This window comes from Pongo pygmaeus, chromosome 6 (genome assembly GCF_028885625.2).
Source record: "Pongo pygmaeus isolate AG05252 chromosome 6, NHGRI_mPonPyg2-v2.0_pri, whole genome shotgun sequence".
Classification (NCBI taxonomy): Eukaryota; Metazoa; Chordata; class Mammalia; order Primates; family Hominidae; genus Pongo; species Pongo pygmaeus.
In genome coordinates, this window is record NC_072379.2 from 135,111,208 (window position 1) to 135,136,877 (window position 25,670).

The 25,670-nt window shown below is 39.3% G+C and overlaps 1 long non-coding RNA gene across 1 annotated transcript in view; it reads left to right on the top strand.

Annotated features, from left to right (window-relative positions):
• Nucleotides 1-25,670, top strand: part of LOC134739896 (uncharacterized) — a 341,453-nt gene that overhangs the window by 62,764 nt on the left and 253,019 nt on the right. The window contains exon 2 of the long non-coding RNA XR_010126994.1: nucleotides 14,332-14,490. This is a non-coding gene — a long non-coding RNA (uncharacterized LOC134739896). The remainder of the gene's footprint in view (nucleotides 1-14,331; nucleotides 14,491-25,670) is intronic.

The window sequence follows — 25,670 nt, forward strand, 5'->3', positions numbered from 1 at the left end:
GACTAGGATAAATTTTTTTTTTACACTTACAAACAAAAATATTCATTTCAATTAAATTCAACCAACATTTCTTGAATGCTTACTACAAAAAGGGCACTTCCAGGTGTGGATGGCTAAAAAGATTTGGCTTCTTCCCTAAGAAAGCTTCTCATTTAGAGGGAAACAGATAAATACATGATTATACTGCCTGGCAAAAAACTTGAATCATTTCAGTTGACTTTAGGAGTAGAGAATTATGCGATTTCTAGGCAAGTCCTTAGAGCAGAGGAGAAGTGACACTAACCATCCAGGAGGGAGGATGGGTCCCCATGTTGTTCTGGGATCCTGTGGGTGGTGTACCATAGAGCCTTAGACCAGCAAGAATAAGATGTCACTGCAGGGCCCCTGAGGTCATGGGGGCCAGAACCAGGTGAGCAAGTAGGATTTTATGACATGAAAGACAAGGATGGATGTAAGACAATGTTCTTTGGATGGTTGCTAGAGGTCATCAGTAAACAGAAGGTCAGGAATCTGACAGAGAATAACACACAGACCTCCAGGAGAGACTGTATGATGAAATGGGCAGGAAACCTCGTCATACAGCCAATGTTCTGCTACAGTCAGGAGCTTCTGACTTGCTTCAACTTTCCTGCAATCCCATGGAATGGACAGCTTAGTGTTACAGGCAATAATAGTGGCATTACTACATCTGACCAAGGAGAGTGAACAAGGCAGCAGGAGGTGACAGCGGGGTCTCATTTCTGTGCTCTGCTGAATAGCACAGAGAGCAAGCAACTCACCCATAAGTGCTTAGCTCAGTAGAAGCCCAAGAAAAATGGCCTCTTGGCGCCATATTATTCTGTCAGGAGAGGAAACAAATCTACTAGCTGTCATGGCCTACTGTTATGAATCCGTGTAAGAGTTTTGGAGGCGAGTCTTAGCATCATCAAACCTCAATACCATTACTCTAAAGTATTGGCTAGTTTTACCACAAATTACACCTTCCTTAGATTTATAGGCTTTTGAGAATGGAGGTAACGGATATTGAACATTAGAAAAGAACCTTGTCTTGATGAAGATGTGCTGATGCAAGATGTTTTTTCCCCAAAGCTTAACAGAGACTTTGTCTTCCTGTGAATCATAGAAGTGTTAGTAATTCGTTTGTTTTGTCTCCATTTCCTATTTCTATAAGACTCGCATAGTCCTGATGAGGGACATGCATGGCCCCAGCCTCTTTGGCTTGTTGGTAAAGGAGATCCCCGCAATCTGGCAGGCATCAGGGAGATTAGAACGCCCCAGTGGGAAGTGAGCTCTCCCTTTCACTGATCCTAGGCAAATGGATGTCCAAGAAGAGAGGAACAAAAGGTCTAGCTAAAGCTACTAATGTATTTTAAAGAAAAAATGTTAATGAATGGCATGCAGTAAGTTATGGGCATATCATCTGAGATCCTTTTCACTTAAAACAGCAAATAGAATTGCATCTGAAATGTCCATTCCTGGTTAAAAGAGGCAAATCTTAGAGCAGCTTTCAGGCAGTGGATGTGTTGGATGTCACTTCAATGTGGTCAAACATCTAATCCCACTATATTTTATGTTAAACAATAGCACTTTAAAGAAAGCACCTTGGGCTGGGTGCGGTGGCTCACACCTGTAATCCCAGCACTTTGGGAGGCCGAGGTGGGCGGATCACAAGGTCGGGAGATCGATACTATCCTGGCCAACATAGTGAAACCCTGTCTCTACTAAAAATACGAAAAAAATTAGCCGGGCATGGTGGCACGCACCTGTAGTCCCAGCTACTCGGGAGGCTGAGGTAGGAGAATAGCTTGAAGCTGGGAGGTGAAGGTTGCAGTGAGCCAAGATCTGCACCACTGCACCCTGGTCTGGGCAACAGAGCAAGACTCCATCTCAAAAAAAAAAAAAAAAAAAAAAAAGAAAGCACCATGTATAGGAGAAGAGTTTTTTTGTGTTTTTTTTTTGTTTTTTGTTTTTTGTTTTTTTTTAATTTGGACTTTCTAGGAGGGCAGTGGGACTATATTTACCTCTCCCCCACCCTAGTGTGATGACTTTGTAAGATTGTAAGTACACAACCTCAGGTCGACCCATTTGAAATGTACATGGTGCAATTAATTAACTGATGTTCTGTTTATATAATGTTCTCTCTTCTGCCCCCCAGTAAATAAAAGAGAAAAAAGGGAAAACATTCTTAAAACAACCATTTTATTCTTGGAAGCAACTGTATTTCCCCTACTGAATTAAGAAAGCTTTATTTTCAAAGATGTATTCTGACCAAACTGAAGCGCTTGGGCTTTCCTGGCAAAGCTACCTACCTGCAAGGCTGGTTCACAGCTGTCACTCTCTGTGAGGTTAGGTTAGTAGCATGGGGGCACTGGGGTCAAGCTGGGGATGAAATGTGTTACCACGCTGGGAGCCCATGTGCATACTTCACTGAGAAATAAAAATCAGGACGTAAAATGGGGAATGAAGTGGATAAGACATTATAGTTGATGGGCCAGTGTATTCATTGATATTTTTCAACCCAGCACCAGAGAAGACAGAAATTCTGGGGGATAAAGGGAATAAGAGAGGGAGAGAGAGCACGGAGGCTCTGTCCTTAACTAGGTGGCCCACAGGATGGTAATGAGACTCTATGAGCTATTTTTGATGACTTGAAAAATCTCAAAGGAATTATACATTTATTCACAACAACCATGCACAGACTAATTAAAATGTCAAATTTCTTTGCTTTGGGCTGAGGTTATATAACTCCATTGTGGTAATATATTTATCTCAATTTATCCAGAGGTCTGATTATTGGCGGCTGTATTTGTTAGATTAGTGAAAAGGAAAAATGAATTACTTAATATCTTTCAAATCATGAGGTCCATGGGAGAAAATGATAAGAAGCCCTTTGAGGTAAATAGTTGACAATTACTGTCCTGGAATAGAGAGACCCTATCTGGGAGATCTGTTGAGTTTTTGCTATACTATGGGGCCTAGGGGATGCTCAGTGAATAAAAATTTAATTTTTATTCTAGTTATAAGACAAATATATCTTAGGCTTTCTGAATAGAGACACATCTGAGCAAAACAAATATATGAAAGGTCAGCTTAGCAGTGGGCCTAAGGTAAGTGTATTTGCAATCCCTCAATAAAATTAATTTTACAAGGGAAATTTTTAAAAAAGTTTCAGAGTCTTACTTCTTACAGTGAGAATAAAAGATGAATGAGTACATAATTGCCTTTGCCTTTAAGGAATGCATGGGCTGGGAAATGGGGTCTCATGAGCCCCAGTGGTACCACTGGCCAGGCCCATTTTCTTAGGAGAACAAGCTACCACTTGGAGAAGTATTCATTCTTCTTATTCAGGACAGAATCCAATGTCAGAAAATACAGTAAGAATTCAGAAAGAGGCCTTTGGTTCCTTAACCAAACATTTTCAATGTATATTTATGTGTAAAAGACATCTCAAAATATAAATGTCTAGAAGAGTTCACCCCATACAATTGGTTGAATGATTAAAAGTTTAAAATGCTTGATGTCAATTCTTTCTGAATTGATTGTAAAGACGATAGGCAAAGTCTTCACTGGATACCCCAAAGAGCGCAAGAAGAAGGAAATGGAAGGAATCCAAAAGCAAAAAGGTTGAAACCTGATGGCCTCACTATTGGCCCAGCGTGCTTCTGTCATTATTTGAAGGACTATGGTAGGTGTCCTTGGGTGCAGCTTAGAAAGGCATGCTCTTCAGAAAGCCTCTGCTTCAAGCTTTTTGTTTTTCTTAGTGAAAAATCAAACAATAAACAATCCACTTTTTCCAAAGTACCATTTCTCTTGTAGCAAGTTTGGCTTCCAGTAAGGAGAGCTCCTTGGACATAGCCTGGTGGCCAGAGTTGACTCAGCAGACTGCCTTGCTTTTCCAAAGCTCTGAGCTCTTGGGAGAGTTCTTTGCATGACACAGCCATAGATCACCCAATTACCAAATTCTGCAGTTTTAGAACCTGGTTCCACTAAGAATTCCTAGGTGTTATTATTATTTTATTTTGAAGGAGCTTTGCTCTTGTTGCCCAGGCTGGAGTGCAATGACGTGATCTCGGGTCACTGCAACCTCCGCCTCCCAGGTTCAAGCGATTCTCCTGCCTTAGCTTCCTGAGTAGCTGGGATTACAGGCATGCACCACCACGCCAGGCTAATTTTGTATTTTTAGTACAGACAGGGTTTCTCCATGTTGGTCAGGCTGGTCTCAAACTCCCGACCTCAGGTGATCCGCCCGCCTCGGCCTCCCAAAGTGCTGGGATTTACAGGTTTGAGCAGCTATGCTGGGCCGCTGTTTTTCTTGAAAAGGGTCGAGTTCCTATTTTATTTAAATTCAAAACTATTTGAACATTGCAAAGAATCTTTAAAATGTTATGAGGTGATTTTTTTTTTCCACTAGGGACAGCTCTATCATCCTTAGATAAGGGAAATCTGTCATCTCTAAGATAATTCTGACATCCCTTAACTGCATTACGGAGATTGAGGAAAGTATGATTTACTATATCACAGCAGGGTATATTGGATACAATGCCATTCAATTATAAGGAGAAAACATAGATTAAGCCTTAAGCAAAAGTAATCAGTCAAGGGAAGAGGTTTTTGGGAAAAAAAGAGATTTAATGAGAACTTGTTTGTGAGAAGCAGAGAGAGGAGAATATAAGAAAACGACTTTTCTTTTTTCTTTTAGCCTCAGGTAGAAATTGAGAAAAGAAACAGATTTTATATTTTATAAAAACTTTACTCTTCATTTTTTCACCACTCCCCCTGCCAGAAAAAAAAAAAAATCAGATCAGTTTTTTTTTTTTCTTTTTTTGAGATGGAGTCTCCCTCTGTTGCCCAGGCTGGAGTGCAGTGGCACGATCTCAGCTCACTGCAAGCTCCACCTCCCGGGTTCACGCCATTCTCCTGCCTCAGCCTCCCGAATAGCTGGGACCACAGTTGCCTGCCACCACGCCCGGCTAATTTTTTGTATTTTTAGTAGAGACGGGGTTTCACCATGTTAGCCAGGATGGTCTCAATCTCCTGACCTCGTGATCCACCCTCCTCAGACTCCCAAAGTGCTGGGATTACAGGCATGAGCCACCCAGCCCGGCTGGTCAGATCAGTTTTTAAGAGAAACTTTAATTAAGCTTGTTCCAAGTTTCTTCATTCCATTTTCTTTTAGTGGGATTTTGGGGAGCACAGTTAGTGAGCATTACATATTCTTTTTGTTGTCTCATTATGTCTGAAAGATTTCATGTATCTATCCAGGGCCCCCTTTTTTTTTTTTTGCCAAGACAGAGAGTCTTGCTCTGTCAGCCAGGCTGAAGTTATCCAGGGCCCTTTTTTAGCTGAAGGCTGGTTGCCTTTCTGCAGGGATCTGGACCTGTGTGCTATGGTGACAATGCTAAGTAACCTCTGCCCACACCCTTAGCCTGACTCTCACTTCCAATGGTAGTAACTGTTAATCGGCAGTTCAATAATTTTTGCTTTAGTTTTTAAAATTCTGTTTTCAATTCAGTGTTTATTTCTTAAGAAAATGTAAAAAATGTGGGGTTATTACAAAGATACCAGATCTAAAACCAGAGATTAAATTTTAGCACCTCATGTTTATGCACCTGTGATGTCTTCAGCATTATTTCAGTGTTTCAAAGTGTTGTTACTATTATTAGCATGTGAATAATCTGATGGAGGAATTTAAAAACACATTTTCAAACATTTTATATATCTTTCTGCACATGGGTCATTTAACAGCCAATTACACAAAATTCAAGCTTCCCAGGTAGTAAAACATCAGGGTTAAATAATTGTTTTGCTATGTTTGGATGGAGAAGAGGAAGAATTTGATAAGTTGAAGGATAAGAAAGTTGATTTTCCAAAGTCTTAAAATAATTTTCATCATTATCATCTCATTAAAAATGTAACAAAAGGGAAGAAGGTTTAAGAAAGAATGAAAATGGTGAATAATGAGCTGGAAAATGATACTGTGGAGAAAACAGAAATAACAGATTAGTTTGCTTTTGGAAGAGATAGTGAAGGATAACTACCATCTAGGAAGAGTTTTAGTCCCATAAACTGAACAAGTTTTCTATCAGCAAAGGACAGAATAAGATGAAAAAGCCTTACACTAAGGCAGGAGAGATTGCAGTTGGATCTAGTGAAGATCTTCAGGACCGTAAAGGGATCAAACTGAAATGGAATGTACAGAGAAATTGGGTGTGTTCTTTCCTTAGTGACCTTAAAGAAGAAAAGAGACAACTATTTGTTCTGAATTGTTTGCCTACATAAGGCAGAGACGTGAACTGATTTTTACAAGTCTCTTGAAGCTTAGCAATCTCTATTCCTTGATAGTTCATTTAATATTGTTTTCCTCTGAGACATGTTATTAGTTAATGGAAATTAACGTTTCCTATCTTGGCTAGCAGCATTACTGCCCCCAAAGTCCTCCCTTTGATAAATCTCAAAGTTAACCATTGATTTCTCCTTCTCCTTTAACACATCTGTGTCTGCTGCTCGACTGATCCACTGCAAATGGCTATAACATTTAAAACGCTGGGCAAGTGCCATGGACTATGCTAGGCGTTGCTTTACACAGCTAAATTCTAATCCTCACAACAAACATTTGAGAGAGCCATTATCAATCCTTCACTAGATAGAATATAAATGAAGAAACGAGAGCTAAGAGGCTTGCTTAAGCTAAATATAGACGAAAAGCACAACTTTAAACACCAGTATTTCTAATCCAAACTGTGCCCTCTTTGAACATGGCATGAAGTGAGAAAAAACTAGAAGCCATTTTTCTTAACTCCTAAATTCAGTAACTTTGGGAAAGTGACTTAGCCTTTCTAACCTCCATGTCCCTGTTACTTTGGGACCTGGTTCTATTTTTGACTAGGTTATATAGAAGACTTCTGGAGAAGTGGAATGATAGCTCAGTTTTTTTTTTTTTCCAGACGGAGTCTGGCTCTGTCGCCCAGGCTGGAGTGCAGTTGCGCGATCTCGGCTCACTGCAAGCCCCGCCTCCCGGGTTCACGCCATTCTCCTGCCTCAGCCTCCCGAGTAGCTGGGACTACAGGCGCCCGCCACCACGCCCAGCCAATTTTTTGTATTTTTAGTAGAGACGGGGTTTCACCGCGTTATCCAGGATGGTCTGGATCTCCTGACCTCATGATCCGCCCACCTCGGCCTCCCAAAGTGCTGGGATTACAGGCGTGAGCCACCGCGCCCGGCCAATAGCTCAGTTTTTTAAACATACAAGATCTTGCTTGATCTCAAGTTCCTCAAGCTGACGCACTTTTTCCACATGCACTTTTCCATGTGCACCTTCTGTTCAAATAACAAAGGAGAAAATCTAGTGCCCGAGAGGGAGGTCTCAGAGGTGGTTGGGGCTTTCCTTGTGTCCATCTTGTAGGTAATTACTTTGGATTTCTGCATTCTACCTTATGGTCAGGGTGGCTGGTTGGCATTCCTTCCTATACATAGCAGGAGCCAAAGAAAGGCTCTGGACAGAGAGGGGCTATGTGTTTGTGACTCTTGTTCAGCAGATCACTTATCAATCTTAGAGCTCGGAGAATACTTGGAGATAAGCTAGCCCAGGGATGGCAAATATAGTTTATAATCCGCCCCCAGTTGCTGGATTTGATTTCTTGGAAAACAGGGAGAAGAGCTTCAAGGCTACATCCAGGCTCATGTCTGCTATGGTCATGAGGGAAAGGGAAAGCATTTGTGTATCAAAATTATCCTCCTTAAGGTACTCAAGTTTTCATTTTATAGACAAGACAACTACAATCTAGATAGGTTGTTGTCTTGGTCAATAAAGAGTCTAGGGAGATTAAGTGCAGCAAACTCCTCCATAATGCTATAAAGAATATTTGAACAGTTCAATTGCATAAAATGTAGAGCCTCATTATTGCAAGGATAATGTAAAACAACGTTTTTTGGTCAGCCTACCAGTTGCTGTAGGAAAAAAAGAAAAAATAACCTTGTTTTATTAACAGCTATATAGAAATAGTCTGGTGATTATAAACAAATACATAGTGATAATTTCTTTCTTTTCTCCTCCTCTGTACTGCAGAAGATAACATCAGCTCACCTCTTTTGAGAATATGGGTTGGGAACCAATAGCCAACCACTTTGTATTCCACTTAGCATCATCATGGGGCACGCTATCATGGGCTTCATTGTATTTGGCGTTCTGCAACGAGAACTACTCTAAGTGGTGATGAAGAGCAAGTGCACAGCTGTGGGAGCTTGGGGATATAGACCACAGTGGCCCTCTGCAAGTACATCATCTCTAAGAAGATTCAGGTTTTATCTTAAAATTTACTGAACTTTAGATTTATTTAATAACATAACCAAGTTTGTTTTAATACAATTCATTAGTATTAAATAAGATTAGCACTCTAGGAATAATAACAATATCAGCTGACATTTATTTTGTGGCTTTAGGTACACAGTGGCACATGGCTGTTGTGTTAGGGTTCTCCAGAAAAACAGAACCAATAGAATATCTATCTATCTATCTATCTATCTATCTATCTATCTATCTATCTATCTATCTATATCTATTATGGGAATTGGTTATTCACATGATTATAGAGTCTGAGAAGTACCACCATCTGTGGTTTTTAAGCTGGAGAACCAGGAAAGCTGGTGATATAATTCAGTCTGAGTCCAAAGGCCTGAGAACCAGGATAACTGATGCTGTCACTCTTGGTTTGAGCCCAGGAACCAGGAGCTCTGATGTTGAGGGCAGGATAAGTTGGATGTCCTGGCTCAAGAAGAGAGATAATTTGCTTTTTCTCTGATTATTCTATTCGGGCCCTGAATGGATTGGATGATGCTCACCACAATGCTGAAAGCAGACCTGCTTTACTCAGTCTACTGATTCAAATGCTAATCTCATCTGGAAACACTGTTACAGACACACCCAGAAACAACATTTTGCCAGCTATCTGGGCATCCCTTAGCCCAGCGAAGTTGATCTATAAAACTAAGCATCACAGCTATACATCAGTTTTATATACCCTGGGTTGAGAGTAATGGAAACAAGGAATTGCATAACTCAACTAGTAAATTTTTAAAAGATTTAAGCTAATGAAGTTTTGAAAGAGATTGCCTATTGTATACTTACCCTAGTTCCCTCTATTTTTTCTTTTATCATCACTTTAATTCTCGTCATCCTAGAAAATGTTCACCTGGCCATCTATAGTCATCATTTCCTTAAAAATGGCCTTTGTTCTAAAGCAGAATTCTATTTTCAGATAAAATGTTATGTGGAATTCCAGTGTAGAAAACAGATAAATGTGGGATAGAGTGAAGCAAGAAGAAGGAAGCCCTATGTCCTAACTACCTCCCACTGTTTGTGACGGTCCCTTCTTTACTTCCTTAGAGACCTGGGACTCTGATAATCACAAACAATTTTCTTAAGGAATCTAGTTAGTTCTTAAAAACATACAACTGCTTCATTTTATTATTATTATTTTTTTGTATACAGAGGAGCAAAATTCAACCCTTCCAACCTTCAGAAATTGAGAAAATAGATTATCTTTAGGTATTTGAAATTCTTTAAGAATTACTCTAATTGTATGTCTTTGCTTAAATAATGAGCAGAAATGTTAATTAATATTGTGTCCTTTGGAACTAACCCAAATGTCCATCAATGATAGACTGGATAAAGACAACATGGCACATATACCCCATTGAATACTATGCAGCCATTAAAAAGGATGAGTTCATGTCCTTTGCAGAGACATGGATGAAACTAGAAATTATAATCCTCAGCAAACCAACACAGGAAGAGAAAACCAAATACCACATGTTCTCACTCATAAGTGGGAGTTGAACAATGAGAACACATGGACACAATGAAGGGAACATCACACACGGGCCTGTCGGGGGGTGAGGGGCAAGGGGAGGGAGAGCGTTAGGACAAATCCCTAATACATGCAGGGCTTAAAACCTAGATGATGGGTTGATAGGTTCAACAAACCATCATAGCACATGTATAGCTATGTAACAAACCTGCATATTCTGCACATGTATCCCAAAACTTAAAGTAAAATTTAAAAAGTGTGTCTTATTATTTTTAGGTGTACTTATTTTAAAGCATACTGTTGTGCTTTATTTCTAAAAACACAGTGAGTTGAGAAGTAGATTAATACCCAGCAACCATGATAAGAGGAGGTTTGGACAATGAGGTCCTCATTTAGACACTGCCATCCTCTTGGGAATAGCTCGTTTTAATTTTGGTCAAAATTGTTAAGAAAATGTAATGAACTTCTTGAGAACTGGCCTCATAACCCAAACCTATAATGCTCTTGGAAATATCACAACACAAAAGCTGCTTTTAATTTCTCTCCTTAAAACATCTCTGCTTTTCCATTTCTTCTATTTTGCTCCTTAATTATTATTTTGATTATGTGCTTATCAGGTTAAGCACCTTACAAGTATCTGTAGTAAGAATATGTTAATTGGTTCAGGGCTTCTCTTAAAATAATTGAAAGTGTCTGCTTATTTGTTTTTCTTAGAAACTCAGCCTATGAATCAAACTGCTTCTAATGTAGAAAAATGTACATATAAAATATATCTATATGTTTAGATTGAGTTATTGTCAAAATATATTAAATCCTTTTAGAAAATGCAAGAATTGAGTTCTTTTAGAATTCAGTATCCTTGTATTGAATATTTCCTTTAATGTCTATTACAGGATTACAGAACAAAGTTTCACCGATTAAGTTGCTTTCAGTATTTTTCTTTATTGACAACTCATATTTAAGTTGTAATATTTAGGGCTGTTATTACAAACTACATACCCTTGATGGATGGTTTACACAATTGTATTAAGATTAAATATTTTGACTTATGGCTCAATTTCTATTATTCTAGGGTAAAATTTTAGGGTAGTCAGACCAGAAATCAGGCAGACTTCTATGTCTTCTTTGCGAGGACACAGTTAATTACTTCTTCCTTTTTGTAAGGCCATGAGCCTGATAAGACATGAAGTTCCAGGCAAAAGTGTTTTCCAATAAAGCTTCTTTTATTCTGTACTACAATTATATCAAGTAATAACCAAATATTACCCCCACTGGTTTCTCAGCCCTCTGCAGGTGAGATTTCTTTCAAGTTTTGGCTGGTGACAGAGCCTTGTGTTCTAGCTTAAATAGATCAAAGAGCTTTCTCATTGTCCAGCTCTTTGCTTTTGTTTTGACTATAGCTTTCCTATGGCTGGGGCCACCCTTTATGCTTTTAACAAATAGAGATGATTGTCCTTTATAATATCTAATTTCAATTTTCTTTCTCTGAAAGGCAAGGTTTATCTTCTAACAGAAACATAACAAAGGAGTAAGTGTGAATAATTGACCAGGACAAGAGCAATGTTGAAGAATATTGCAGAACTTTCATGCTTTTATTCTTTTCCCCTTTTGTAATTTGGATGCATTGTGTTATCTTTTGCAATGAAATGGCCAAGGCATTGTGGTCCTGTGGATTGGATGGTATTTGACAGTTTATCAAGTCCATCCCTTCCCAGTTGCAAAAAGCTTTGTCACATGGCTAACGATCAAAAGTCTGGCTCTGTAGGACTTTTCAGGGTTGTTTTGGTAGAGTAGTTGGTATGACAGTTACCAAATGCTTGTAAATTATATGGAGCAAATCAGAATATTGGAGAGAATAGACACCAAATGAGAACCTCCTGACATTTTTTGTGCCAGAACAAGGCTACACGAATTGAGTAAAGGCCTTCCTTAAAACGATTTATAACAAAACAGGAAGTAGCTTCAGAGTGGCACCCAGGAGCCCATAACCAGGTATGTTGCCCTATTTAGAAATCATATTAGGACTGAAATGTGGGTATAATTATTATTGCTATTTTAAGAGAATTGCTCTTAGACATCCTTATAGAGGAACAAGAATTTTCTTTTGTGGCAATACAGAGCCTGAGAAAATGCAGTATGGTTTTATATCTATATAAACATATGCCATATATATAAACTGTATTGCTATTGCTTATCACTGATTATGCAGTTGGCTGTGGAAAGCTATGAGTCACTGAAATGAACAATTTGAACATATGCAATTGATCACTTTTACAACAGGAAGAAAAAACCATGCTATTTCTTATTTGCTTTTAAAGATATCGTGGGTAACACGTGTTCCATATCATCTGAGATTATACACAGGAAGAAGGTAAACTTATTAATTAAAAAAGTCTTGGAAAAGGAACTTGCAGCCTGCATTACATTAGTAGTTGGTTGCTTTTTAAATACGAAAGAAAAAGGAGTAAATTATGTACTCCTGAAAATTTGATCCTTGTTCTTATGGGAAAATATGGCAAAACATAGAAACTCTGTTATGGCAAAACTTATTAGGATAAGGACTCCTCGCCTGGGGTTCAGGGAAGTGTTTGAAGACGTATAAAAATATATCTTAGTGAAAAAAAGTAATTATGTTCTTTTTCTTAAAACTGCAAATAATCCTATAGTGCTTTGGTATTACGTGATCGGTATTATTTTCATTATTCATATTAGGAGTTAAAGAAAAAGAGCCCTTTCATTTTGATTATATTATTTTTTATATCAAGCCTAGTTAATGTAGATAATGTAGATAAGGAAAAATCTTGATATAGCTGAAATAATCCTCAGTTTTTTCTCATCACAGCATGATAGGACATAAAAATAAAGTGTTTCTTGTGTAATGTTCTTGCCAGTGGAAATACAAAGTTAGTGAACTTGAAGAAGCAGGATATTTGGGTCCATTCTGAAATTGCTGTTAGATCACAAGAATCATTTTTACTAAATTTTGTAAGACTAAGACTCAACCAACAGGGAATAAAATTTTACTAGTAGTTAGACTTGTCCTATCTGAAACTTTTATATTCTGAAGCAAAAAAACCCATGTACATTAGAGATATCTTGGTGATAACATGTGTCCTAAAAATGATGCTTTCATGCTTTAGGTTGGAGTAGAGGAAGACAATGGAAGTACGGCTTTTGTCAAAGGTTGACTTACAACAGAGAGACATCTGTCTGCTACTCACACCATCTGTTGGATGCCTATTGTACTTAGAAAAAAAAATCCACACTTACAATAACTTACGTGGATATATGGTTAGATATATATATTCTCTATTTCCGTGGTTTATGTTAGAGTTTTGGGGAAGAGGCTGGAGGCAGCCGCCCAAGCTACTTGTCAAAAAGTGGGAACTCAGCTCAAGATGTTTTTCACCTGTGTGAAGAAAACTTTCTGATACAGTATAAGGAAATGTTTGCAAGATTTTGTGTAGATGTGTTATGTGCATTCTTGTGGGGGCAAGACCTGTACCTTTTATTAGACTCTCACAGAAGGCCAAGGCTCCAAAAGTTCCAGGTTTTTCTGGTGTTTGAAGCAGGAAGTGTAAGGTAACACCATCTTATTTCCTATATAAGGATTACTTGAAAACTCTGTGGAAAGATTTGAATAGAATTAGAACCAGATCAAGACATTTTCTATGCAATAGGAAAGTCCTTAAGAAAAAGCTAAGTGGTTCATGTTATTATGATAAAATCTAATGTTAATCTATAAATGACTTCTTTTTAGTATTAAAATAAATCCTTTTATCCTGAAAAAGCAGAATCAGTTAAAAAAAGTAATTGCTATTGAAGCCTTTCTGTCCCCTGAGCTAGCTCAAGTGTGAGTCAATAACAGCTACAGACAGTAGCTGAGGCCTGATGCAACCCAAGTTTATTTTACTCTACTCTACTGGCCCAGGGAAGGAAAATCTGGTAATATTATTAGTAAAAACACTATTAAAGGGGGGATTAAGGTTAAGTTTGTAAACATAGCCAAGAGTACTTCCTTAGCATTTTTTTCTGTTTAATTTGAAAACCTGATAAATAGAAAAATATGCTGGACTGTTGGGAATACAATAAAATAAACTCTTGGCCAGGTGCAGTGGCTCACACCTGTAATCCCAGCACTTTGGGAGGCCAAGGCAGATGGATCACAAGATCAAGAGATCTAGACCATCCTGGCCAACATGGTGAAACCCCAGCTGTATTAAAAATACAAAAATTAGCTGGGCATGGTGGTGCGCGACTGTAGTCCCAGCTACTCGGGAGGCTGAGGCAGGAGAATCACTTGAACTCTGGAGGCGGAAGTTGCAGTGAGCCAAGATCACACCACTGTACTCCAGCCTGGTGACAGAGCAAGACTCCATCTCAAAATAAAATAAAATAAACTCTTGTTGCATCCGATCTGAGCTGCACCAGACTTTTACCGGAGACACAGTGTTCACAATATATAATTGAATCATAGTACCTTTTACAATTTTAGTTAGAGATTTTTAACTGTTATGTCTTTTAGTTTTCAGCTTTCCTCCACTGTTTTGGGAAACGTCATATTCTTATCTTGGAAGAGTAATCTGAAAATTGAAGCATCTTAGATCCAACAAGGATTAAAAGGAGATGTCCTTGCAGCCATCCAATAGAGTCAGAAGACTTTGGATTTTGGAGTCTGTGAGATGTGAGTTTAAATGCTGAGCTTGCTACTTGGTTTTTCAACTTTCCTTTATGAATTTACTAACTCTTGGTCCAGTGTCAGTATTTAGCAGGGGATGGAATTCATGTCCTGCTTTGGTTTAATCCTAAGTACCCAATCCTGGTGAGACCGATAAGAAGAGCCAGGGGCTGTTATGGTCCTTATGCCTCTGAAATGTTGTAGACTTTCCTTATGGTTCTTGTGCTATTCTTTGTGAGTTGTATGACCTTGGTTAAGCTACTTAACCTCTGAATCTCAGTTTCCTAGTTGTAAACTGAGGCTAATATCTACCTTTATAAGTCATTAGAAGAACTACGTATAATATATTTAAACCCCTAGCCCAGTGCTTGGCTTAAGTTGTGAACCATTTGGTTCTGACATTTGACATCTAGCTTCCTCTTGAACATCTTTAGGAACACAAAGGTCATTACTACATGAGAACGCCTCTGCTGTTGTAGCTCAGTTCTCACTGATAATCAGTTATTGGTCCTGGTTTTGCATTCCCAGCAATAATAAGCTTAACTGCTCTTAGTACAATGAGTTTTACAACGTTTGAGGATGGACATCATGTTTCCTCTTATAGATCTTATAGCCACAGTTTATCGAACTATTTATTGTAAGAGATTATCTCAAGGTCCTTTTTCCTTCTGGACATAATTTAGAATATCAATTTCTCTTAACAGCCTGGCATCTAAAACAGGGTGCAACATTCTGGAAGTGGTATGAACAACATCAGCCCAGAATAGTTATTCTGTCATTGGCAAACTGGTCATTTCTAACCTTAGTTAGAAAATTTTATACTTCAAATCTTAGGGGGTCTCAGTTTTCTCATTTATAAAATGAGTTGCTTAGAGCCAGGTGTGGGACTAGCACCTGAACTCCCAGCTTCTCAAGAGGCTAAGGTGGGAGGATAAATTGAGGCCAGGAGTTTGAGGCTGCAGTGAGCTGTGACTGTGTCACTGCACTCCAGCCTGGGTGACAGAGCAAAACTCTGTCTCTTAAAAAAAAAGAGTTGTTTCGGCCGGGTGCTTTGGCTCATGCCTGTAATCCCAGCACTTTGGGAGGCCGAGGCGGGCGGATCATGAGGTCAGGAGATCGAGACCATCCTGGCTAACATGGTGAAACCCCATCTCTACTAAAAATACAAAAAATTAGCTGGGTGTGGTGGCAGGTGCCTGTAGTCCCAGCTACTCGGGAGGCTGAGGCAGGAGAATGACATGAACCCAGGAGGTGGAGCTTGCAGTGAGCTGAGATCACACCACCGCACTCCAGCCTTAGCGACAGAGCGAGACTCCGTCTCAAAAAAAGAAGAGTTGTTTCAATCGAACAACACATAGGACTGCATCTTGCTTTGAAATATAAAACTCAGTGTTACCCACATATGTTGATGTTATATTTCTTAGATATTAGAGCTCATGTTTAATTTTACTAAGTATTTCTTTTTAATTGAGCATGTGTGCTAAACCCAGTGAGCTATAAACGACAGAAATATTCTTCCTTAATGTGCTTATACTGTCTTAGCAATAAGACATAAAATCAAGAATATTATACAAAGAGGAGAAGTGTCTTGTCCTTTAGTCATTCGGCTTGCACACAATGCATAGTTTATATCTTTAACAAAAGTTAAAGTTATTAACAACAATAGTCTATCCATTAACAGATTAAAAACTGATGTTGGAAATGGAAATGTCTTATAAAACTATGTCTGAGGCTCTTATTCATAGAGGGCATGGAAGAAGCTGACCAGGGTACCTCTCCTTAGTGTTGTATTTTAGAGCTGAGTCTGAATTAAGAGTCACTGAGCACAGCCCTCCTGTTATTTCCTTGAAGCTGAGAACTTTCCCTCCTTTCTGAAATAGTATCAACACCAGATCAAAGACACAGTAGTCCTCTGAGACCCGGTCGATTTAACACTCAGCGTTATCTGGTAAACCACTCTCTTTTACTGTGGCTGGAGAACATGGAAAGTTTTTCAGCAACCTCTTACATTGTGAACTTCAGGCCCTGCTCAGATGTGGTGTTTCTTCTTCCTCATGCCTAATATTGTTAGGGACATTCATAGGCAGAGATGGTTAAGGGGAACTTGTGTCTCGACGACAAATGAGAGACTGGTAAAAATGATCTGAACCATCTGACAAAGGGCTAATATCCAGAATCTACAATGAACTCCAACAAATTTACAAGAAAAAAACAAACAACCCCATCAAAAAGTGGGCGAAGGACATGAACAGACACTTCTCAAAAGAAGACATTTATGCAGCCAAAAAACACATGAAAAAATGCTCACCATCACTGGCCATCAGAGAAATGCAAATCAAAACCACAATGAGATACCATCTCACACCAGTTAGAATGGCAATCATTAAAAAGTCAGGAAACAACAGGTGCTGGAGAGGATGGGGAGGAATAGGAACACTTTTACACTGTTGGTGGGACTGTAAACTAGTTCAACCATTGTGGAAGTCAGTGTGGCAATTCCTCAGGGATCTAGAACTAGAAATACCATTTGACCCAGCCATCCCATTACTGGGTATATACCCAAAGGACTATAAATCATGCTGCTATAAAGACACATGCACACGTATGTTTATTGCGGCATTATTCACAATAGCAAAGACTTGGAACTGACCCAAATGTCCAACAATGGTAGACTGGATTAAGAAAATGTGGCACATATACACCATGGGATACTATGCAGCCATAAAAAATGATGAGTTCATGTCCTTTGTAGGGACATGGATGAAATTGGAAATCATCATTCTCAGTAAACTATCGCAAGAGCAAAAAACCAAACACCACATATTCTCACTCATAGGTGGGAATTGAACAATGAGAACACATAGACACAGGAAGGGGAACATCACACTCTGTGGACTGATGTGGGGTGGGGGGAGGGGGGAGGTATAGCACTGGGAGATATACCTAATGCTAGAAGACGAGTTAGTGGGTGCAGCGCACCAGCATGGCACATGTATACATATGTAGCTAACCTGCACATTGTGCACATGTACCCTAAAACCTAAAGTATCATAATAATAAATATATAAATAAAATAATAAATAAATAAATAAATAAAAGTAAAAAAAAAAAGATCTGAACAACAATGAAAAAAAAATCAATTGCCCTTATTTTTTTTCTTTTCAAAAAGTGAAAGCTGTGTTTGCTTTGAGATGAAATATTTGAGAAGCTTTTCTTCTTTAGGTGATTCCATCCCTCCTCGGCCTCAGCAGGTTCCTGCTTGGAAGTAAAGAACCAAAGAGAAGGCAGGGAGCAAGGAACTGCCTTTTCCAAGGAGACCCAGGCTGCTTGGCACCTGCGCCTGCAGAGACTCTTATCCACCTGCTGCCCCAGGCCTTGCCTAACTGGAGGGGCCAACACTATCTGCCTCAAGAGGGGATCAGGGCAGAGTCCTCACATTTTTTATGAGAAAAACGTCCCTTAGCATGTCTGGAATATTTTTTCTCTAGGCTTGTTTCAACTTGAGCTCATTTTGCTCTAATTATTCTGGCCTATATGTTTCTGCATCTGTCTATTCTGATAAGAGGGATATGTGTGTGTGTGTGTGTGTGGTGTATGTGTATGTGAGTGTTTTGTGTTCCTCTTTTTGCCATAGTGTAGCTGCTTAAAAGCTACAGATAAACAGGCTATTCAACACCAAGCTAGGGTAATCATAGATAACATGGGGTGACCTCAAAAGGTTTAATTCTGCCTTTTGTTTGAAAGGCAGAGAACTTGAAAGAGCAAGTGTATCTCAGCATGAAGGGAGAGGATCCCAGTTCACACTAAATAGTTCCTTCTCTGCAGGCAGATTTGTGAGCCTCACAGTGTCTGCTGTTTATTGGGACAAGCCCTTTAAAATCCGTCCTCTCTCTTCTATCATGGTCTATTTAAGGCTGTTATCTTCCAAATGGCATCCTCTCATGAGCAGTTAAACTTGCCCTACTGTGCCAGCAGATATTTTATGAGTCCATAATTAAGAAACTTGGTTTTATATGGGTCCTATAAGGCCTGTTTGTCAATTCTGCAGATAAACACTTCTACCCTGGAGATATCTCAGTGATAGGAACCATATGTATGTCATCACATCCAGATAAATGTCTAATGTCACTTGGTTATTAGCCTGATTTAATACCCAGCTTTACCCTTATTAACGTTTGTGGCATGCCAATTATGTGCCAGGATCAAACAAAATTGAAATGGTATTCAAATGATGAACTCTTAAAATGTATCGTGAAGTCAAGTAAGTTGTTGAATCCAATGTCCAAATAATTTCATTGAAAAACTTTTAGAAAAGTAGTTTAATTTTGGTAATGTTTGATCTGAATGATACAGATTAACTTTGTGAAATAAATTCACTGGTTCATTGATCAATGCCTCAATTCACTTAGCACAGACAGGCCAGATATTGTCAAGGCCTTCAAGTGTTATGCGGGGACATGGGGGTCCTGTGATATGTAGTAAGCCTAGCTATGAAATCCAAGACTATAAGTCCAGGTAAGGGGGAGGTATCTGGCAGACATGTCAGGTTGTGACAAAATGTCAATTTGAAGGAGGGAAGTTCAGGTAGGGAGTAGTGCTGAGACCCAGGCAGGCAGGATCCACAGTCAGGGATGTTTGGCTCAGCAGAGGAGGCAGGAGGGGTCGAGTTTGAATTAAGATCTGGGGCAGACAGCTTACTTCTTGTTCAGTTGGCAGGATGTGGATAGTCCTGTGTCTACATGTGTGTCATAGTCAGAAGAAAATCAGAGGCCTGTGTATGGGCTTTGTCCCTAAACATCAAGTGAAAGGGATATTGTAATAGTAGGATGACTTCCTATTTGGGACCCAGAGGGGAAAGACTTCAGGGACGGTGGTCACCAAGTATGCTCTCCATCTGCTGGACACCCTGGTACTTCTACTGGGGGAAGGAATCTCTTCAGGGCTCTGCTCTCAGCTTGTAATCTTACTGCTCCCTTCTGCAGTTTGCTGCTTCTTTTTTTTTCCCTCAAGACAGGGTCCCACTCTGTGGCCCAGGCTGGAGTGCAGTGGCAAAATCTCGGCTCACTGCAAACTCTGCCTCCCGGGTTCAAGTCATTCTCTTGCCTCAGCCTCCCGAGCAGCTGGGATTATAGGCACCCACCACCATGCCCAGCTAATTTTTGTATTTTTGTAGAGACGGGGTTTCACCATGTCGGCCAGGCTGGTCTTGAACTCTTGACCTCAGGTGATCTGCCTGCCTCGGCCTCCCAAAGTGCTGGGATTACAGGCATGAGCCACCGCGCCCAGCCCAGCTTGCTTCTTTTGATATCCACATTCTGTCTTCTTTCTGCAATATCTCTTTCCCTATAAACCACCTCAGAATTCCCCTATCTTAATAAATAAAAATGCCCCTTGTGTCTTACTCCATTCAGGCTGCTATAACAAACTGCCTTAGCCTGGGGTGGCTTATAGACAACAGTAATGTATGTCTCAGAATTCTGGAGGCAGAGAAGTCCAAATGAAGGTGTGAAGGTGTGGGCAGATGGCACCTTCTTGCTGCAGCGTCCTCACATGGTGAAGGGGCCTAAGAGCTCCTTTGGCCCTCTTTAATAAGGACACTTAGTCCATTCATGAGAGCTCCAGCCTCATGATCTAATCATCTCCAAAGGCTTCACCTCTTGATGCTGTCACATCGGGAATTAGGTTTCAACACATGAATTTTGAGGGAACACAAACATTCAGAAGTTAGCACCTTGATTATGCTTTCATATTAAGCTATCTTGTATTTCTCTTGCTTTTGCTGTTTAGCACCAAACCTCCCCAAAGTTTGGTTTATGTTCATTGTTTCCTTTCATTACTACTCACACATTCAGTCCTGCACAGTCCATCTTCCTGCACTCTCTTAGCTTCTGGAATTCTTCTCTTGTGGTCACCAACCCACCCATAATCAAAAAATTTAGAGTCTTTCCTCATCCCAATTCTCCTTACCCTATCTGCTGCTTTGCTTCTGAGGCTGTAGGTAATGCCTTCCTAGTTTAAGCTCCCTTCCCTGGCTGCTTCAGGGATTCTGAATGATGTCCTTACCTTTCTTCTCTGGCTGTATCTTTTCTCTCTTCCCTTGCCTTTGTTTGCAGCCCTAATGTGGGTCATTTTAAGACACAACTGGCTGGGTGCAGTGGCCTACGCCTGTAATCCCAGCACTTTGAGAGGCTGAGGCAGGCAGATCACTTGTGGTCAGGAGTTTGAGAACAGCCTGGCCAACATGGTGAAAACCTGTCTCTACTAAAAATACAAAAATTAGCCAGGCGAGGTGGCACATGCGTGTAGTCCCAGATACTTGGGAGGCTGAGGCAGGAGATTCACTTGAACCCACGAGGCGGAGGTTGCAGTGAGCCGAGATTGCATCACTGCACTCCAGCCTGGGCAACAGAACGAGACTCTGTCTCAAAAAAAAAAAAAAAAAAAAAAGACACAAGACACAACCTTTGGCATTCTTTCTTTCTGCTCTTGGTGAGCCCTCTTTCCTTCAGTGCCATGATTCTGTCTTCACAATCTCTATTTCTGGTCCTTACTTTCAGTTTTAGTTCTTAAAGCTTGTTTTCTACAAACCGTATTTATGTAAATGTCTACCTATAACTTAGAGTTAGTATACTTACAACTAAAATCTCTCTTTCTTCCCTCCCTTTCACCCCATGTACTAGTCTGTTTTCATGCTGCTAATAAAGACATACCTGAGACTGGGTAGTTTATAAAGGAAAGAGGTTTAATTGACTCACAGTTCCACATGGCTAGGGAGGCCTTACAATCATGGCAGAAGGCAAAGGAGATACAAAGTCACATCTTACATGGCAGCAGGCAAGAGAGCATGTGCAGGAGAACTCCTCTTTATAAAACCATCAGCTCTCGTGAGACTTATTCATTATAACAAGAACAGTACAGGAAAGACCCACCACCATGTTTCAATTACCTCCCACCAGGTTTCTCCCACAACATGTGGGAATTATGGAAGCTACAATTCAAGATGAGATTCGGGTGGGGACACAGCCAAACCATGTCACCCCAGTTTTCCTTTCTGATGTTTATTGTGTTCCCAGCAGCAATACTTCCCTACGTACCAAGACTCAAAGCCTTGAAGTCAGCTTTTCTTTCTTTTCCTTGCTTCCCACATCTAATTATTCACCATAGTCTATCACTTGTTTCATAGCAGATCTCATATCCTTTGCTTTACTTTTCTTCTGTTATGAAATCATGTTCAGCAGTTAATTGTTAGTAGTGTAGTAGTTTTCTAACTGATCTGTTTCTACCCTACACACCTGTGGTAGGCTGACTAATGATTCCCAAGGATAGCCAGGTCCTAATCCCTGGAACCTGTGAATGGTACTGTCTAAGGTAATAGGGACTATGAAGATGTGATGAGTTAAAGATCTTGCAAGAGGGAGATGGTTCTGGATTATCCTTATAGGCTCTAAACCTAAACACAGGGTACTTACAAGAGGCAGGCAGAGGGAATTTAACCACACACAAAAGAGAGAAGGCAATGTGATAGACTGAGAGAGAGAGGAAGGAAGAGCAAGAGAGAGAGAGAGAGAGGAAGAAGAGAAAGAGAAGGAGAGAAGCGAGCGAGAGAGAGAGTTTTGAAGATGGAGGAAGGAGGCCATGAGCCCAGTAATACTACAAATGCTGCTCTGGAAAAGGAAAGGAAACAATTCTCTCTTAGAACCTCTGGAGGGAGCCTGGCCTTGCTGACATGTTAGTTTCAGCCCAGTGTAATGGATTTGCGATTTCCAATCTCTAAAACATTAAGAGAATTAATGTTTTTTAAAGCTACTCAGTTTGTGGGAATTCATTGCAGTGGCCTTAGCAAACTAATATAAGCCCTCTGATTCATCCTACACATTTTGGCCAGATTAATGCTCCTAAAACATAGCTTTCTGAATACCCAATTTGTTACTCAGTTTACCACTTCAATTATGCTAAATTAACATTATTGAATATCTCCCAAGTAACAAGCTCTGGGCTAATTCTGCAGATACAGGCATCAAGAGGACAGTTTCTGCCTGCTCCTTGCTTATATTCTTTCAGAGAAGCTACACAAACCAGCAACAATTTGAATAAAAATCAATCAGGGACATTTTACAAGCATGTATGGGTCCCTTTGAGAATACAAAAGAGGTACAACTCCTTTGGTTTCTGGAATACAAGACCCACGGTTTAGATTGTATGGCTGGTCATGCGAAACTGGAAACAAATCATCTACGCTCCTCTTTAGAAGAAAACATAAGATCAGAAATATGGCTTTGCGCTTTAAAAATGGAAATTAGCTTTGAATCAGTAAAGTGTGTGCCAACTAGATTGAGAACTTCTGTCAAGCTTTTGACATGCAGGGGGAAAAGATAAGAATCATCTTTGTGTATAAACTTTTTAGTTTATATTGTTGTTACACATATTAGTATGCTTTACAAGGTTCCCCAGTTCCAAATACTTGTGAAACATCGTTTGAATAAATAACATAAGTCATAAAACAATGGTTACTGTGAAAATTAATGAGTCAAAAATTGCATCAGTTGATGTAAACAGTAATTTTACTGTTTCTTAAAGAAGCATTGTATTCCAACATTATAAAAAACTTCAATTTGTGATTTTCTTATGACAAGAGCCATTCTATTTCCCCACTGCAGAATATATTTGAAAATAAAATGATTCTTGACTCTGTTGTTTTTTTCTTTTTCTGGAACTCAAACATAACTGAATGCTTTTGTTTATGCTTGCTTCTCTTCCATAGGAAGCAGTGAGACCATAAAAGCTTTGTATGTCATGCTACAGGGTTTAAAACTCATGCTGTTGCTGGAAGCCTCTGGAAGAGAACTTTCTTTAAATTTTATTTTCAGTTGTGGTAAAATACATATAACATAAAATTTACCAACTTAACCATTTTTTGGGTGTATAATTCAGTGGTATGAGGTAAATTTACATTGCTGTGCAGCCAATCTTTCTTTTTAAAATGTGTTTTAAATTTTTGTTTTACTTTAAGTTCTGGAATACATGTGCAGAACGTGCAGGTTCATTACACAGGTATACGTGTGCCATGGTGGTTTGCTGCACCTATTGACCCATCATCTAGGTTCCCTCCCCTTGCCCCCAACCCCCAACAGGTGTTGTTCCTCTCCCTGTGTCCATGTGTTATCATTGTTCAACTCCCACTTATGAGTGAGACATGCGCTGTTTGCTTTTGTGTTCCTGTGTTAGTTTACTGAGGATGATGGCTTCCAGCTTCATCCATGTCCCTGCAAAGAACATGATCTCATTCCTTTTTATGGCTGCATAGTATTCCATGATGTGTATGTACCACATTTTCTTTATCCTGTCTATCATTGATGGGCATTTGGGTTGGTTCCATGTCTTTGCTATTATAAATAGTGCAGCCAATCTCTTAAACTCTTTTCATCTTGCAAAACGGAAACTCTACCCATAAAACAACTTCTCATTCTCCTCTTCCCTCAGCATCTGGCAATCACTATTCTACTTTCTGTCTCTATGATTTTGACTATTCTAGGTATGTCACATGAGTGGAATCAGTATTTTTTTTGTGACTGAGTTATTTCACTTAGTGTAATGTCATCAAGGTTCATTCATGTGGTAGCATTTGTCAGAATTTCCTTCCTTTTTAAGGCTGAATAATATGCCATTGCAAGTATATATATTTTGTTTATCTGTTTGTCTATGGATGGGTACTTGGGTTACTTCCACGTTTTGTTATCGCGAATGTGCTACTATGAACATGGGTTTGCAAATATCTCTTCCAGACCCTGCTTTCAGTTCTTTTGGTTACAGAGATAGCTTCTTGCCTTACGATGAGGCTGTGTGCAGATAAATCCACCGTAAATGGAAAGTGTGTTTTGATATTTTCAATTTAAGATGAGTGTATTGGGATATAACCCCATCGTAAGTCAAGGAACATACTAACTGTATATCACTTTCACACTATTGTAAAATCAAAAAATCATTAAATTGAACCATCTGAAGTCTGGGACCATCTGTATTCCCAGAAGTGGAATTGCTAGATCACATGGTAGTTCTATTTTTAATTTTTTGAGAAAATGCCATAATATTTTTCATATTGGCCACACCATTCTAAATATCCTCCAACATTGCACGAGGGTTCCATTTTTCTACATCCTCCTCAACACTTTTTTTTTGTTTGTTTTTGTTTTTTGATAGTAACTGTCCTAGTGGTTGTGAGGTGGAATCTCATTGTGGTTTGAATTTGTATTTCCCTAATGATTTGTGATGCTGAACATCTTTTCATTTGCTTATTGGCCATTTGTGTATCTTCTTTGGAGACCCATAAAAGAGAATTAAAACAAGGACATGCCACAGTCAAATTTAGGTTTTGGAAAGGTCACAATGACATCAAGTTGAAGGTGAATTATAGTGGGAGTGACCAACTGTAGCGCAACCAGTTAGGAGGCAATTGTAGTTTCCGTGTTGATGCTTTGTTACTTTCAAAGAAAAGCCCTCATGCTGGCATTTAATTCTGTCCACATACTGGGCTCGTTCTTTCCAAATTCCCCTCTGTTATGTCTTTTCACGAATTCTGTGTCCTTTTCTAGCTGGGTCATATGTCTTATTAGCATTCTTATCTCAAAACTTTGAGGCTTTTTTTTTTGGTTATAGAAAAAGTACTTATGTCTGGTTTTCTTACCTGGGTATAACTGCATAGTTTTCCTTTAGGACGCATCTTTGTTTCTCTCCTCTGTAAATAGTCTGATGTCCCCAGTTTGGTGGATTATTTCTCGCTCTCTCCATCTCTCTCTGTCTCTGTCTCTTTCACGGGTGGCTGTGGTATTCATGAACACTTACGCATCACTATGATAAGTTATATGTGTGGATGGAATTATAAAGTCCTTGAGAGCATAAATGTTTTCTTGTATCTCTATATATCTATGTCATTATATCCAGAACTTATCTGTGTGTGTATATGTGTGTGTGCAGGGTAATGATTAGTAAATGTTTGTTACTGATAATAAAAATGAGTTTGGGAATACTTTGAATTATGTTGCATTTATACAACTGAAATTACCAGCATAATTTGCCTCTTTATGCACATAAAATTATGGTTCATTAACTTAGTCTCAAAATACAATTACTTTCTCTCAAAATATTCAGATTTTGTAAGCAGTAGAATGCCAAACAATGTTTTAGGAAGG